The 18,202-nt window shown below is 33.2% G+C and overlaps 1 long non-coding RNA gene across 1 annotated transcript in view; it reads left to right on the plus strand.

Moving 5' to 3' along the window:
* LOC117125545 overlaps positions 1-18,202 on the plus strand; it is a 51,657-nt gene that overhangs the window by 19,890 nt on the left and 13,565 nt on the right. The window contains exon 2 of the long non-coding RNA XR_004448141.1: positions 13,289-13,475. This is a non-coding gene — a long non-coding RNA (uncharacterized LOC117125545). The remainder of the gene's footprint in view (positions 1-13,288; positions 13,476-18,202) is intronic.

Genomic DNA, 18,202 nt, shown 5'->3' on the forward strand with positions numbered 1-18,202 from the left:
AGAGACAGCCTCTGGGCTTCTATTAAAGGTTTATATATATATATATATATAAACCTTTAATAGAAGCCCAGAGGCTTAATCTCGAGAAGGCGCCCATCTCGAATTAAAGCCCCTCTCTTTTGTTTGCAAAAGTAGCCTTACAATACATAAACTGTACATGAATATCAAAGAAACAAAATAAATTATAAGTATTTTAGGTGATTTAATGCCAGTTAATACACTCACATGATACAGACTGATACTACAGCAGCCCTATTTTATTATTTGTTATTTTATATAGACATTATATAATACAATATAATGTGTTTATAAATGTAATATATATAATAAAAATACTGTTAACAATAAATAACTGATATCAGCATCTATTATGGTATGTGATATTATTACAGTATTATTTGTTGATTTTTTTTTTCATATTGCTAGAATGAAACTATGAGTAAAATTATTCATAAGGTATTACATTCAAATTGTGTTGAATATTATTATACAGTGTACATATCCACTACACACAGAATAAAAATGAATATATTAGTCTTAATCTTAGTCTATATTTAGAAGGCTATCTAAAGATTACTATGAAATAGGATGCCTGTTGGCTAGCATTATGTACCAGATGTAAGTAGATCTCACTTTTAGTCCTGTTCTAATTATTTATTGATTTCAGTTCATTAAATTCACAAAACATTCTCTCTTGTCTTATTAGTTGTAGTGCCCATATTCTACTAACATAAAAACATCTGTATTGGTTGTTTGTATAATATAATTGAAATGATATTGAATCCTCCCTCCTGAGTCTCTTGTAAATACTTACCAATGTATTGTACATAGGTTTTATGTATGTATGCGTATGTGTATGTATATATGTGTATACCATATTTATTCAAAACAAAATGCCCTGCTTCGAGTAATGCCTCCCTTAAATGCCCCCTCCAGACCCTCATTTGCAATAAATGCCTTCCTTGAATAAAAGTCCCTTGGCATTTATGAAATCGCCACTAAATTACTGTAAACAAACTGATGGAACCAAAATCATTCTTAACACATTCTATTAATTTTGTACTCCAGCAGAATTGCATTTTTTTCGAACATGGTTGTGATTAATAAGTGTTTATGATCACACAATAACACATTTTGACGGTAATTATGCGTTGTAGTTCCACATTTACAGTGAAATTAAGGGGCATTTATTTGAGTATATATTTATTCATTTTACACCAAAATAAGTAAGCGCCTCCCTCGAATAACACCCTATACCTGTTGAATGGTGACGGTTTTTCTCATTATATTTTATAATTGAAAGATAATAATTTATTAAATGACAAATTTGGAGATTAAAATATTGCATTTTATTTGAAATAGCATATTGCATTATATTTTAATTGAAATTTATTTATTTACAGGTATACCATTTTTAGAGAAAATATAAATGGAATTTTATAGTAAGCATTGGCAAATCATTGACATTTTTTTCTTTTTCTTTCCTGACTTTATTTAAAGTTGATAACTAATAATGTGATTTATTGAAATGTGCAAATCAAGTTTTGTTTGAATTTGTGAAGTTTTTTTCTCAATTTTTTCAGCTGGTAGTATATCTTAATAAATGCTACAAACTTTATTGGAAGTGTTAAGTTTCCTCATCAATCCCATATTACTGGAATAAATTTAATCAGTTAATCCAATGGTGACCAGGCTAGACTAGACTTAGAGGTGACCAAGTTAATACTGTAGAGGTGACCTAGTTAATACTTTAAAGTAGCAGCTATATCTTCTGTGTACAGGCTTTTCTTGCTTGCCTTGTACACATTCACAACAAAGTCTTAAGTCATTCTAGACGGAAAATCCATCATCAGATCACCATAATAATGATCGTGTTGTAGCAACTAAATACATGGGTGTATGGCAAAGTCTCATGGATAAATTGTTTTAATTATAGATATGAAGCATATGGCAAGACTTTGTTTGAAAATTATGTCTTTTACTCTCGAGTGCAAGGAAATTAAGAGTGGGTACATGAGATTGGTGAACTCCTATTTTGATGAACCCACCCTACATCAGTATTGTAATTTTGTTAAACACTATTGTAGTACCTAGTTACACAAGACTTTTTTCTTCCTTGTTTCGCGTACTTATTTTTTTTAAAGATCATCGGAGAAGGGCGCAATAAAAATAAAAATAAAATTTTGTTTTCTTATTTAGCAAATAGTTTTGCAAAAAACATCCAGATGGAGGAAAAAATAAAAATAAATTGTTGGTGAATGCAAAATAAGATAGTTAAATGCTTCAAATTTATATAATTAGGAAGAAATATGCGTATCTTATTTTTGGAGATTTCAGGGCAGCAGAGGGCGTAAAAGAAAAAGTTTCATTTTTTTTTTTCGAAATTTCCACTTTTTTGTAGCGACGGGTGCGCTAATTGGCCGAAAATAAAATTTTATTTTTAATCGAAATCATCAATATTTGTGGGCGACGGGTTCGCTAAACACGGTATATAAAAGGTCTTGCATTAACGTGAATGGTTGACTATATTATGTAGAATTGCACCTCATTAAAGTAAGCGTGGACTTCTTGTTGTTAATCATTGAGGTCTTTGGACTAACACTAGCATTGATTTGCTGAATCAACCAAAGTTATTGGGATTGTAGTTCTCAATTTTGTTTGTCTAAAAGCATAATTTTTACCAACTTAAACCACAAACTCTCTCCCCTTGAACTCACTACGGGTGTGTTTCAGGACCCTGATCGTTTAAGGGCTCAGATTTTCTTCCACTGAATCTCTCCAAACCTTTCCAACAGCAAGGCACTGCATTCTGACTGCCAGCCTAGAACCCTAGTAGAACCATCCCTAGGAACCATATGGCTATCTGTTGTTGACTGTCCTTTATGGTAGGTAGCTAGGCCTACATTTCAAAATAAAATGATTGGTTTTATCAGACTGTAGATTTATTTAAATGCATTTGATCACAGTTAAAGTATACTGTCTGCAAATGAAACAAGATGCCTGTGAAAGAACCTCCTATTAGCTATCACTTCCTGTTTTTAGATTATGGTCATCAGTAAGGTCATTAGATGCCTGCTTTTTACTTCACTCCATCTGCACTCCATTCACCAGACTAGAGCATAGTCCCCCTTGGGTGTCTACAAAGTTAAGTGGAAAAGTTGAACAGTTATTATTTTATATACTACATTTCTTATTTTTATTTCTGTAATCTAGTCTAACTTAATAATTCCACTATAAAATTATTGAAATCAGTTTAATTTATATTGTGATATACCATACGTACTAATGCTAAAAAAAATATTAAATTGGTGCTAGCATGTAACTGGTTTATTAAACCTTATTCCAGCATAACTATAAGGTCTCAGTTAATAGAGGGATTTGGTGATGATTGTTTACAGACGGTCATGTGACCTAACTTGGGTATATGTGAAAAACATTACAGTGCGATAGCATAGGAAAAGATAATGTTATGGTTGCGAAAACAACCACCCACAAGGTGGGAAGTAAATGGCTAGGAAAGGCAATACGATTGTTCAAAATAGTGTTTATTTACTTATCCTAGCGTTTTCCTTGGATTGTATGCTTTGAAATTTATCCTGATCCTTCATAAACTTATAGCTGGCCCTAACATCGCAGCGTAGTTCGCTGGTCGAAGACCATCATGCACACCTAACCATGCTGTAGATGTGCAGGGGCCTAGGCCTAACATTTGTTGAAAAATCTTAATGTTTGCAGCCAGTATTCTTTACAGCATTAGCAAACCATTAAGGCAAAATTCTTAAGTTTAATTTCCAATCAATTTGGTATACGGTAGTTGTTATTATGATCTTTACAGCAATAACAAGGAACGACCGCCATATCAATCTCCTAAACACCGCTGTGCCAGTCGACTGTTTATATCCAACCCAAAGTTAGGTCAAGTGACACCCATTGCCAAATCCCTCTATTAAAGATATTTGTTCATACCAATATTCTACATCATAAGTCAATTGTGACGTCAGCACAGTATTACAAAATGTTATTTTTATTTGCACAGTTTGCTTGATCTTTTTTTGGTTTTATAATCGTGTTGTGTTCACTCTAGTAGATAGTTTGAGATTCTTAAGTAAGTACATTATTTTTACGTTCACTCACAACTCTGTATAATCTACAGTGCTAATTTTGACTGATATTTTTATATATTTGATATCAACTTAATAACATCACAAATCTGGAAAAACAGAATACAAAGAAAAAAAATTGAGTTAATTGAAGTCATCAACGTGAATATCTGTGATCAGTGCTGTAGCCAGGATTTTCAAACAGACAGACAATGTCAGGGTGGACCCACTTTGCGTGTAAATTCAAATTATATAGACCCATAACCAGTCACTCATTGCACAAATTGGTTTTTATTTATTAATAAAGGGTTAAACAGTAAAGTGAGAGCTATAAAATGGTAAAAGAATCATTTAAATCCGACATTTCGTTATGAATTTAAAGGAGTTTAAACATACAGCTGTTTAAAGAACAATATTTGAGAAATCAGCCTTTCCGGCATTTCTTAGGCTGAAACCATCATCAAATTGTTAAAAATTGTTGTTTTAACATTGATGGTGGGGAAAATATCAGCATAGCATGATGTATAGATATTATAAGAGTTAGTTTAGTGCATTCCAGAATGTCTTGGCCATTATCTCGGAAACAGGATTTGCGACGGGTGGCTGGTGGGTTAACCCATTTTACACCAAAATATAAAAATCTAAACCCATTTTCCTTAACTTTTAACCCATTTTAGGCTAAATATTAGAAATCTGGACTCACTTTTCAAAAAGTGGACTCATTTTATGCATAAAATTTCATAATTTGGACCTATTTTAAAAAATGTGGACCCATAATTTGTTAACCCATTAGAAAAATTATGTGGGACTGTCCCAACTGTCCCAATAGCTGGCTACGGTCTGTGATAACCCTCTAAATCCTAATAAAGGATTTATTTCCAGAGGGGTCCCATTTCTGTAATCTAGTCTAACTTGATATGTCCTGGGTATGACGTTAAGATGCATTCACTCAAATCGCCAGCGACTAACTTGCAGCCCCATCCATGTCCCTAGCGGCCTTTTAGTGGGGAGGGTGAATGGTCACCCAGCAGCAATGAAAAAAATAGCTGAAAAAAGGGCGGATGAACTCCTCGGAGCCAACAGCCAAACCATGCTTAGTTTAAGGATTAGGGTTAGTTTAAATATTACTTTCTTTTTTTCAGTTATTCATATTTATGTTAAGTGCATAGAGGTCTCCATATTAAATATGCGCTCTATAAGTTGACCATTATTATTCCTAATTGCAATATAAAATTATTAAAATTAGTTTAATTTATATTGTGATATACCATATATACTAATGTCTTTTTTTTTACTACTACTAATTATTTTGTGCTATATTTCTGTGCATATATTCCACCAGACACCAGAAGGCATTATAGAACTAACTGCAAACAGACAGGAATGGAAAAAGCTAGTGGTCATCTGCACAGCACTCAAATTATGATTTCTGTGCAGTTTACTTACCTTGTATATATATTTATATATTTTTTGTCTTATTTTTTTTACTAAACTTTGTATTAATTATTTGTATAAACATCAGTTAAAAATAAATTTTTACTTCTAAGATTTTTACAAAGTGGCTGGAGAATCTTGTATCTTGTACATACAGAGTATAACAGTGCTTCTACTCTTTAGTAAACTTCAGAATGGAATATTCACAAAAAATAAAAAAATAAAAATTTTTAAGTTTTAAAATGAATAAAATAAATTTATAAAATTATAGTAGTAACAAAACAAAAAATAGCTTTAGAGTGCTTTGAAGATATAATACTTTCTCAGGTTTTCGAGACAGAAAATATAATTTAAATTTTGTGATAATGTATAACAATTGATACATTAAAATTATTAAACATTGTTTATTATCCAAAAATAACCAAATTATTCAGCAACATTCAAACCAACACAAACATATGAGGTGGAAATCCCCATACAGAACTTTATCCACGTATACTTTAATAGCTTTCAAACAGTTTCTAGGGATTGGACACTTTTTAGCAGTGTAATACACATATCTGCATAGGGCTTAAGTTGTGCTGCACAGTTACGACACCAGTGGGATGGCGGAAGGGGTTTGGACAGGGTGCCTAAATCCACATTGGACTGGTCAAGTCCTCTGCTACTTTTTTTGGCATAATACATTCTAGAACATCTCAGGACGAGACAGATTAAACCGCCAAAATTGACTATTTTTTTTGTAGACGCCAGGGGTTTATAGGCCCCTGGAACTCCACCTTTACAGACCCCTGTTAAACAACTTAACCCCTCCCCTGTCAGTCAAACTCAAATGGTTCCTAAGGCTTCTGTTTCCTATAGTGTATGAAATTACTTGGCAATAGTCAGTTGTGATGTCCATCACCTTTTCTATGGCAGTTTAATCAAACTGACGTCACCACAGACTTGTAATATCATAGTGGAACAACATAGTGGAACAACAAAATGTGATGGTTCCTTGCACAAGGACAGAGATAAGCAAATGATTTGAACAGCATGGTGATTTGAACCCTGTCCTCAAAGTTGAGAACCTGAAACATAGTACTGCTGTATCAACCACTCCTACTAAATTCTAATCTCACAAATTGAAGCAACCACATTTATACTCCCTGTATTATCATTTGACAGCCTGTTGACAAGCTATCAATCATAATATGCTATCACTGATTGAAGAAAAAACTCCTAATAGCATTTTACTGGGTTTTTAACCATACTGTATGTATGCTTTTGGCTCATTTTTCTGGGCCTTTCAATTTGATTAAATCTTCTGATTGCTTTACATTTTTCTTGGTCACCATTTCTCTTCACCCCCTCTCCCCCCCCCATGGACATCTTTAACCTACTTCCTGTGAAAAATATAAATAATAATATACAAAATTATCATGGGGCCATTAAAGATGTTACATTGTTTTTTGCCATTGTAATAAATTAGAATATATATAATACAAACAAGTAATAGATCAATATTAATTAAATATTTGAAAAAGTGTAAATAATGTCAGAATACTTTATGTTTCTTATGCTTATTTTTTACCTATATATCAATAGCACAAGTAATTTTTTATATCGCTTCTGAAACTGCGCTACAAGATATCTTGTCTATCAAGCATGCTGAAGTGAGCTATAATGCCTTGAGTATTTCTGCTACCTTTGAATGCAATTTTTGGATCCTAAGTACTTTTTAGCACATTTTCATGCTGATCATTTCGTAAACTCACTATAACCAAAATAGAACAAACATCGGCGTCTTATGCAGTTGCCACCATTTTCTACATTCCTTTTTTTTTTCCAAGAGAGACTTACGTTTACATACGATGGTTAACAGATGCTTATGTTGTTAGATGCCATGCATAAGTAAAAAGTTCGATAACCAGGATATTTATGGGAAATGGTAATTTGTATGGTATAATTTGGAATAGTCATTTACAAAATATTGTCTTTGTAGTACTATAATACAGACAGACCTAGTATTTTTAGACCATTGGATGAGATTTTGAGTTAAAAGGTTTACCTGTTGTTAAGAATGTGATCTGAAATGTGAGCTGAAATCCGTACTTTTTTTGTCCTCTATACTCCAGATTCAGTTCTTGTTTTTTCTCTGTTCTTTAAATCTCCTGCATCATTTTGTCTGCTTTTTCTTTACGTTCCCCTTACCTTTTCTTTACTTTGACATGGCGCTTAGAAACCTTGTTCATTTATGCCTTATAAATCGACCTATTATTATTCATACCCTTGAAATTCATAGACTTTTCTTGATATAAAATGAATCTGGGCTATAACCTTCAAAATGAGACTTGAATATTAGAGCATGCAAATGGGAAGTCATAGTTATTGGATAAAAATACAATTTCGTAGTCAATCAATCAAAATCATGCTGGTCTCCGTAAGAAAATTATGTTCATAGTTACTTCGACACAGTTATACAGAAATGCTCTTGAGCACAAGTATGTTTTCAGTCTGTTCTCAAAAATGTCACATTTGGTGCAGTTTTAATGCTCGTAGTGCATGCCATAGTTGGATAATAGATGGTTCAGTAAAATGCAGTAAAGTAAATGAAGCAATAAAAATATGGGTTGCTGCGGGAATCAAATCAGTGACCTTAAGAGTATCAATTTGATGCTCTGCCGACTGAGTTAAACTTTCTTAGTAATAGTTGTTCCCAACAGACTGCCATTCTTACTTGTGCTTAACATGACAGATGGGAAAATGATATGAAAAGTATGATATTTAAATTATTCAATTCAATTCAATGTTTATTATCTTGTGTGAAAAAAAGAACTTGGTCCCCCTGGATAATTAGGGGGTTTTGCACCATCATATTTGACCAATCAATTCTAATTCATGGACATACAGTACCCCGCCCAAAACATACCAAAAGCCAATTTTCAATATTTTAGTAATTCTAACATGGAACAGTATTCAAGGAAAGAGAACTTTCCGATACCAAGCACCAATGCTCTGGAATGATCTTCGGTAAATGTTACCAATCTTTTGATCAATACCCGATTCACACGTACAAAAATCCACCAAAATCTAACAAAATGTAACAAATTCTTACATTTGCCCTAGCGTGTGAATGCACATCCTTGTAAAACAAATGTAACATCCGTGTAATAGCTCGGTAATCTTTACCGACATCAACGAGGTCTGTAAAGATTACCGAGATGTTACATGACGATGACTGCGCATGTCCAGGAATTTTAATCGAATCGACATGTCAGAAATTTCGCCGACAGCTTTTTACTATGCTGATGAATTTGATTTCTTTGAACATTTGCTGCAACGGTGAGTAAAGTAGCCTAGCCTAGGCCTAGCTTGTTCAATTTTCGGCCGATCTTAATATAATAAATATATACTTCCTAAAACCCTCCTTTTTTAGACTCCTGTAAACTTAGGATATATATAACACCTATTTGAATGTGTCTCTCCTGACCTAGGCTAGGCTAGACTGCGTGTGTGTTGCTCACGGACTCGTTGCTCTCAACAGGAGTCAACGAAGTACATGGATGGAAATTGTACATGTGAATACGAATAATCTCAGTAGGAATATCTCGGGAGATATCCCGGTAACAATTTGGTACATTTTGTTACATTTCATTCTACGTGTGAATCGGGTACAAGTTGATATTCAAATATTTCTTATATTTGTGCATTGTAAATTAATTTTTTTTACCACTTTTTTATATTCCCTTCATTTTCTTATGTTTTGATTTATATTACAGTATGTTTACTCTACCAAATCTGAACCCCTTGGGAGACCAGTACTTAAATTGTAATGAAAGAAATTTCTAGAATACAGGAACATTTGTATTGTATTGTATTGTACTGCCTGTACAGGTCCTCACCATATCTTTTTAAACATTAGGGATAACCCCATAGCCTAACAATTTTAGAACATATAAAACTTACTGTACTTTAAATCCTATCATAACAGTTGACCCCATAGCATAACACTTACTTGACCCCCAATATTTATCTCCATTACTCCATATTACAAAAACTTGTTGTGTGAAGGGAATTATAGTTGGCTAATAAATATGATTCAAGTTCAAGTAAAAGGTATACCAGCCAGATGCTAAAAGATATACTATGTTATAAATAAATATTACATATATTGTATATTCAATACTGGCAAATGTTATGAAATGCTGACTATGCTTTTAGCTGAAAGTTATTGTTATTTATTTCAAAATATACCGATATTTGGAGGAACCTTTTGACTTCCTAATTGATCTCTAATTAAATTTTCTGATTTTGAGAAAAAATATTAAGTTTTATAGAATTAGTGTGTTTTCTGATGTCTAGATGCAGGAAAATCATTTTTGGGGATTACCTATAAAAGATCGAATCTTAAGCAAGACACACACTGCATTGGCTGATTGTGAAAGCAGATCATCATTATTGAAAAAACATTTTTACTCATTCCTCTTTGTGTTGTGGTCTCTGTGGAATTACTTAGTGTTTGCCCACATGTTTTTTTCTGTACGACACAACTATTACAGTGCACCCTCAAATTCGAGACACCTCTGATTCCGAGACTCGTTTAATTCAAAACGACCATTTCAAAGAACCGAACTATCTTCAATCTTTTAACAGAAAGCTAACCTCTAATTAGTGACTGAACCCTGACACCACCCCAGATTTTCAGGTCTCAAAGGTGGTCTCAAATTGGAGAGCAAACTGATATTTGTATTTTCTGCTCTCTGGATAGAAGCCAACCCTTTCAAACTTGATCCAATTTCTTGTAGGCCTATAGGTGTGCATTTTAGCCAATGATCTACAGTATATCCAGCTTGATATCAACAAGGTAATTAATATGCCAATTTCAACAAAAAGGCACACCTATCATGAAGGCCATTCACACGATCAAGAAAAAAAATACAAACTCAAAAGTATTACTTCTATAAATGTGAGTCCCAAATAATACAGCATGAATGTAGACCATTAATAAGCATTTTAGGAGGAAATTTAAATAGTACTGTACCTTACGATAGGAAAATGATGAGGTTGATTATCATAAAATCGTAAAACCTTGAATAGAAGCCCCATGGCTTACGCTCGTATTCTTAAAACAAACTTTAGTCGAACTTCGAACTAGAACTTCATTTAATGCTAGTTGCATCTTTAACTTCAATTTTGTTTGTATTCACAAACAATGTATTTGAAGTTTTAACTCAGACTAAATCAAATCCTAGTTTTAGTTCAACTGAAGACGACTGGCAAGCCACGACTATCAAACTAACCAATGAAAAGGGATAACTTTAATAGCAGACGAAATTTTAGAGATCCGGTAACGCGGATGAATATTAGTCTGCCGTCTTTGGTTCAAAAACGTATTTCCTCATAATTCATACTAGACCATCATTCCATTAATTAATTTTCTAAAATAATAACTATATTAGTTGTTAACATATTACAATAGAGAATTTGAACAGACACTAAAAATTTGCTTTCTTTGGAGAACTATTATAGTTGAGCCCGAGCAAGGGCGGCACCATCTTTGTTGTTGTTATTGTGAAGCTACGTGATCACAACGCGAGGGGATTTTGTGCAAATCAGCAACTATCGCATGTGGCTAGCAAAACATGTTAATTTCTCCTTCTGGAAGCTAAACTTGATGTCTCTTTTGTTTAACACACCGAAGATATATCAAACCTGCGTATACAATCGTTTTTATTCGTTTCATTTTATCGTGAGTTACAAAAAACACATTTTTAGTGGGGCAAATATTTCAAGTCGGCGATTTAGCCTGACCCTAGGCTGACTAAAAAAATCGGCCTGCGGAGGTATCATTTTAGCCGAGGTTCACGTCATTTAGTCGTAGTGCTAGTCGAAGTTCGTTTTAAGAATACAAAATGACGTAATTTTAAAGTTTTAGCTCGAACTACGACTAAAGTTCGTTTTAAGAATACCGGGGTCAATCTCAAGTAGAAGCCCATCTCGAAAAGAAAGCCCTTCTTCAGTTTGCAAAAGTAATCTCAAAAAGAAGCCCATGGGCTTCTAATCAAGATAATATGGCCTTCTTTCGAGATAGTACTTACATTCAGACTGATGTTGTCTTTGATGATTATAATAGCATGTCAGTATTAATAGTATTTTATTGTACTACTACAGTAGCATGATTAAAATTGAGAAAAAATATTAAACAGAATTTTGAATTCCAAAGTTGAAAAATGTTGTATAGTAGCAATCCTAAATTTACAGCGTTCATTTAAAAAAAGCCCCCCACCCCCAATTTTTAGTTTGCAAAAGTAATCTCGAAAAGAAGCCCGTCCTAGGGTCCTAAAAAAATAGAAGCCCAGGGCTTCTATTTAAGTTTTTACAGTATGTTTTTAAAATGTTGCACAATCAAAAGAAAGTATCAAAGCATAGTAATAATCATATTCACTAGTTTACTTGCCTACTTTTACCCACCTCTTGTTGATATTTATAATTCAGTGAAAATGAGAAATAGAACAACTTTGATGAGAAAAGCATTCACAAATTACTTGTGATGTACAATATTCATGTTCATTACTTATGTCAAGTTCATTTTGTCAAATTCAATTATTATTAATTGAAAATGATTAACTCATTTCTAATGCCTAATGTCTAATTCCCAGTACTAGTACTGTATTAATTTTCATATTAATTATAAAATAATCTATAAATATTATTAAATCTGTATTATGTCTAGGATTGTAATTTAATTTATATTGTGACAGTTCTGTGGTTTTTGATGAAATGAATTATTCTGAAACTACATTAATATTATCAATAATATTAACAAAGTTAAAGAATTCATAACATGCAAATATATTTACAGTGACAACGTATGGTAAACTTAGTTTCGTAACGAAGGGGCCGGAGCCCCAAGACACTGGTGGGGTCTGGCATTTTTTATGTATCGTGATTTGACTCCAAAAATGCATACTTAATTTTAACTAAGATATCACTACTAAACATATTCCAATAAATACCAAACAAAACGAGCAAATTAAAATCAATAAATATTTATGGACAAAAACATATCTATCATACTCATGTGTCAATGCTTTTGCTCCTGGTGTAATTTCATGGTTTAATTTCACTCGGCAGACTTAAGCTTGCAAAAGGGCCTTGGTTATTTGTTTGTGAAAAAAATAGTTTGAATTTGATTTGGGGGTTGGGCCCTTAAGGCTCCGGGGCCCCTGGCTTCCGCCAGTGGGATCTCATAGCCGTTATGCCGCTGGGTATACAGGTATCTGACAACCATCAGTAAGATATCAGTACCAAAAGCAACTCTTCTGCTCCTTTTTTTATTTTTATCCGAGAAGCAGTTATGAAATATATTCAAACTCCAAGGCCATAATTTTGCCTAGAGACATGATGTATTATTATTAATCATAATACCACTGCAAGAAACATGTTATATAATCATTTAAAAAAAAAATTCTGAGAAAGAAATTAATTTGATATACTAGCTACCTTTTTTCACACATCAACAGCTGGGGTAAGATAAAAATGCCATCTTTTCTGATAGTCTATCATCCTTGAACTTCCATTACCACTCACTGTTGTATTTTTAGAAGCAACAGATTAATTTACCTAGGTATCCAAATGGTTAGTTCCAAACCATGTAGTAGTATCCTACACAAGCCGTCCAGGCTTACAGAGATCCATGCATACTAGCTCTGTGCTTGAACGACCGTGAAGAACGGGGAATTTGCTTACAATCTATTTACTTTCCATTTCAGGAATGCTAACTGTGTTTCACAGAGTGTGAAGGTATAAAATCTTATGCAACAGGCAAGTCAGCCCCTGTTGAGGAGATCTCTAGAGACTATTTAGTGGAAAAAGTTATTAGTTTCAAGATTGCCTGCAAGTTTGAATTTGCTGGAGAATTATATACAAGATTGTTCGAAGAAATTTCCTGAACCAAAGGTATGATTTTTTGTATTAAATACAGAATTGTGTATTTTATATTTTGTGATACCATCCAGTTTGCATCTCTTTTGGTTTCTTTGATAAAACTTTCTATTACCCCAAAGTATCGCTCAGTTAAGCATCAGTTGGTTTTTCGACAAATGAGGAATTCATGTCTGTCTAGTGTCTTAATCACTAGGTTTTAGTTGTACATGTAGTAGGTGTTGTTTTCTTTCGCTTCCAGCAAAAAAAAAAAAAATGTCAAACTGATTTAAAACATAAAATTCATTGTTTGAAGGTTTGCATGCTGAAGTGACAATAATGCCTGTGGTACACCACATACATAGTTCTGAAACTACCTTTTCAGACATACGTATGTGGTTTACCGCAAGCATTTATTATTAACATACAATTCAACACTAATAACATGCTCCTTGATGATTTTTTTTTTCCAATATCCAATTAATCTAAAGAAAATCGTGGTTTCTCATTAGGTTAACATTAATCAGGACGCTACATCGTTTTTAATGCTGATCACTTTATACATATACAGGAGATTACTTAATGTTAGTGCAGTGTGGGTGTGTGCGGGCGGATGTATATGTAAGGTTGGGCTTTGCCTTTCAATATGTAGGAGCTTTTTGATTTGACACTAGAATGGATTCACTCGTGCATCATGCATGACCATTCTCCAATCCTGTGCACAATGTAGATTCAGCCAAATTCCATCATAGAATCCACACAACGAGATCTTGTATATTCTCGCATGTACTGATGTCTTCTTAGTGAAGTCATTACCTTCTACGTCCTACCGTCGTGTAGTCGAAAGCTTCCTAAGGTGTTTTTGCCATCCCTGTATGTGATGTCTTCCCAGTAAGAACCATGTGCATGGGGATAGGTTTCTATAGTGTGTGCTACACCAGGCTTTATTTGTAAAAGGTCAGACACTGATTTTTTAACATTTGACATATGCAAGCATGCCATCTTAGATGCAGCGATTGTGAAAATAATCATCATCCTAATTAATTGTTAATGAACCTGATTATAAACCATACATTCAAATTTATTGCATAATATAATAGACAAATAAACAAGGACCATATTATGTTTTTTGGCCATTTTCTTTAGATTTTCGATGCAAAAGAAAATTATCACTGTACAGTTACTGTACTTATATTCAAATATATAAATTCAACTTTAGCTAGTTAAACATTTCTGCAAATTTTCATTGGATTTCCATAATGAGCTGGTGTGTAGTTTACCTTGAGGTAAATCCATTACAAACTTTTAATGTGATAGAGATTTTAGTCATTCTGTGTGGATCTGATGCCACTAGACATCAAGACATTTGTGGTTGTTAGTTTGTGGAGGGTGGCGTTGGGGAATGTGTGCCTATAACAAATGGGAGTGGCGGCCTTGGCTGTTACATGTTGTTAAAATGGTGTCGTAATTTGATAGTCACCATCTCGGTTTATATTATTTTTCAAAATGTTATGCCTAAAGGCTGCTTCTATGGATGCGGTAATGATAACCGTGGTAAAAAATTGAACGTATTGTATTGTTTAGATTCAGATATATATTACGTTGAAATGTCAGTGCATCATCAATGATAATTGGTTATATGCTCCGTTATTTAGTCGCATCAGGTTTGGATGCATATGGATCATTGTTTTCCGTTACCGCATCATGTGACTGCGTCAAGTGGAAATCGGCCTTTATACGCGAATGCAGAAAGTAAATAAAAATTGCAAAGGAGAACAGGTTGCATGGTCGATATATAACTTTTCTGTAAGTGAACTATGCTTAGAATTACATTTAAATGTAGGCTCTAAAAATGATTATGGGAACAATTTGGAGAAATGGTTGTGACTTTGGCTCTCAACCTTGCTGTATATTTTGCCTAGTGTCCTTGGCCAAGGCACTTTACCTACTTCTCGCTCCACCCAGTATAAATGGGTACCTTTAGGATGCTGTGGCATTGAGTGCTACTGGTGCATATAATAAGGCCAAGTAAAATTTATTGTTAGTTTCACGTACGGAATTTGTTTTACGGTAAGGGGGTTTAATATTTGCTATTAGCTATTTTTCGACAAGCAAACGACTGTCACAAAAATAAACAAGACTTACTGTAAGACAGAACATAGGGCACTTTTTCCTCATTGTAATAAGAAAACTAATGTTGAAATTACAAATTAAAAAAATTCTAAAGTAAAAAGTTACATGAAAAATAAAATCATATTTAAAGAAAATTATGAATTAAAAGTAAAACCATAGAATAACTCGATGTCAGTGAGACACAAATTAGGGCTGGAATGGTAATAGCGAGGGTGACGTGACAAGTTATGCACCATAGAACCCAAACCCGAATAGGTCAGTGTATTTTTAGTTAATATCTTGCATAGTGTTATAGGTTGAGGGTGAAAAAACGTTCGCATTTCATTAAAATTTTGCATTAAACCTAGCTGTAGTTAGTTTGAGACACTTTAGAAAATGCAAATTTTTTTAACATAAAAGTTTAATATTCCTGTTTATTAATATTTAAAATATGTAGAATGACATCATAATTGTATTATTATGTGTAAATCTGATGTATGGTCTTTGCTTGGACAAAGTTTAAAGATCAAAGCACAAAAAGTTACTAAAGCAGTGGACAGAAAAACCCCTGTGTAAAAACATAGAAAAATGGGATAGGAAAAAATCAGAAATTTTCCGCTGATGCCCAAAATAAACATTGTATTGTACAGTAGTCTATCAATCCAGCCACTGATTGCACAAACCAGTGAGTGTATGATCGAAGCAACTCAACATTGTTTCCATTTGTTGTTAACATCGACCATTTTTTCAGTTTTTAAAAAAATACTGAAATACTGAAAACTTTATTGGTCCAAAAAAGAAATTTGTTGCATTGACAAAGTTTGTAAATATTATAAAAATAAGAAAAAAAAAAATACATGTAACAGGCACAATAAAATGTAAGCACATATAAAAATAACAAATGGTAAAAAAAAAACCATTTGTACATGTAACGGGGACGTGAAACTAGGCATTAATTTCATATGGCCTAAAATGTATTGCAACATGATTTGATCTACAGTACTCCCTGCAGTGGCAACAGCGGAAGTTGCACTTTTTGTCGGGTTGCCAAAATTTTGGATCCAGCGACCAGGGCTAAATATGGCCTAGCATTGCCTTGTCTTGTAAATTGTATAACCTCATGCTGCTTCAGACATATTTAGTGCCTGCAGTTTTGTATTTAAAAATGGATGTTGGTTTACACTATGCAATCACAACATGTTTTATAGTCTTAACTTTAGAGTAGAATGATTTTTGGTACAAGTGATGAACACTTGGGCGCAGCTTCCTTTTTCCCTGATCCATTTAGGTTATAGAATGTTTCTTTCCCGTCTTCAGCGTTTTAGAATGTTTATCCTGTCGTCATCATATTAGCTTATTATACTGTATATGTGAGGTCTCACTACAAAATAAGTCTCATCGTTAGAAAATCAAAAAATGAGTTTATATTATATTTTGTTAGATCACATTATAAGCTTTAATTTGATCTTTGAATGGCTTCCCTAGGATAAAGAGATCCAGAGATGTTAGCATTTAAAGTTTAGCTGTATGAGAACCAGGTTTTGAGAAAATCGGCCTCAAAGATAAACTAACCTGTACAAATAATAGGACTAGAATTACAGAATATGCACAGAGAACACTGTTTTAGTAAGAAAATTCAATTAAAAAGTACACAATCATAAAATATAAGTATTAAATAATTCGAAAACATTAAAATCAAAATTTTGTAAAAATGTTGCCTTTGACATATTTTGGTGAATATATATGCGTCTCATTTCGTGATGAGACCTCGAAAATGTTCTCTCATAGATAATGATACAGATAAATTCAAAACAAGCAAAGATTTCAACATTTTTGTTGAAAACTATATAAATACTTCTACTGTAAGTCATATATATTTTTTTGGAAGAAGAAAAAAAAATGTAAATGTCAGTTAAATTCTTTTACTACTGTATCTTTAATGCAGTTTGTTCATTCACTGAAGATATAGGAGAGGAAATTTGGTTGTGAGAATGTTGTCAGAGAACATCTTAAGGAAAGCCATGGAAACACCATTTTAATTGCCATGGGGTATTTTATTTTAAGCTTATTAAAGATATAATTTCTATCTTAAGTTTGTTTCAATGTTAAGACTGCAATGCAAGACAACATAGTTATTCATTAAACTATATTCTCTACATAGTAAAAAAAACCACAGAAATTATTCTTATTCTTTAGGCCAAATTGCCAAAAATAAAGTACATTACAATGGTGGTACATATAATAATAATAATAATAATAATAATAATAATAATAATAATGGTAGACTTATATAGCGCATATTGTTAAGCCCTCTATGCACTTCACATTATCATTACCCCGGTCATTGGATTAAACGCCTATGAAACACAAACTCAAGCTCCCTGGGGCAGTATTTCATAATGTTGCAGCAGCTAATCAGCACATTTTGGCATTTAACCTACAGTACTAGGTACCCACTTATACTCTTGAGTGGAGAGAAGCAATGCAGATAAAGTGCCTAATGACACAAGTGAAATGTACAGCAAGGGTTTGAAACCCCGACCTTGAGGTTGGGAAACTAAATCCTTCTCACTGCGCCAAACCGCATCAATTATATGGAATACAAATACAATAAATTAAATGAGCAGGCAGGGACACAAAAGCGGTAATCA

The sequence above is a fragment of the Anneissia japonica genome, unplaced genomic scaffold (genome assembly GCF_011630105.1).
Source record: "Anneissia japonica isolate Jap-2015-1 unplaced genomic scaffold, ASM1163010v1 scaffold7731_len1735946_cov199, whole genome shotgun sequence".
NCBI classification, from domain to species: Eukaryota; Metazoa; Echinodermata; class Crinoidea; order Comatulida; family Comatulidae; genus Anneissia; species Anneissia japonica.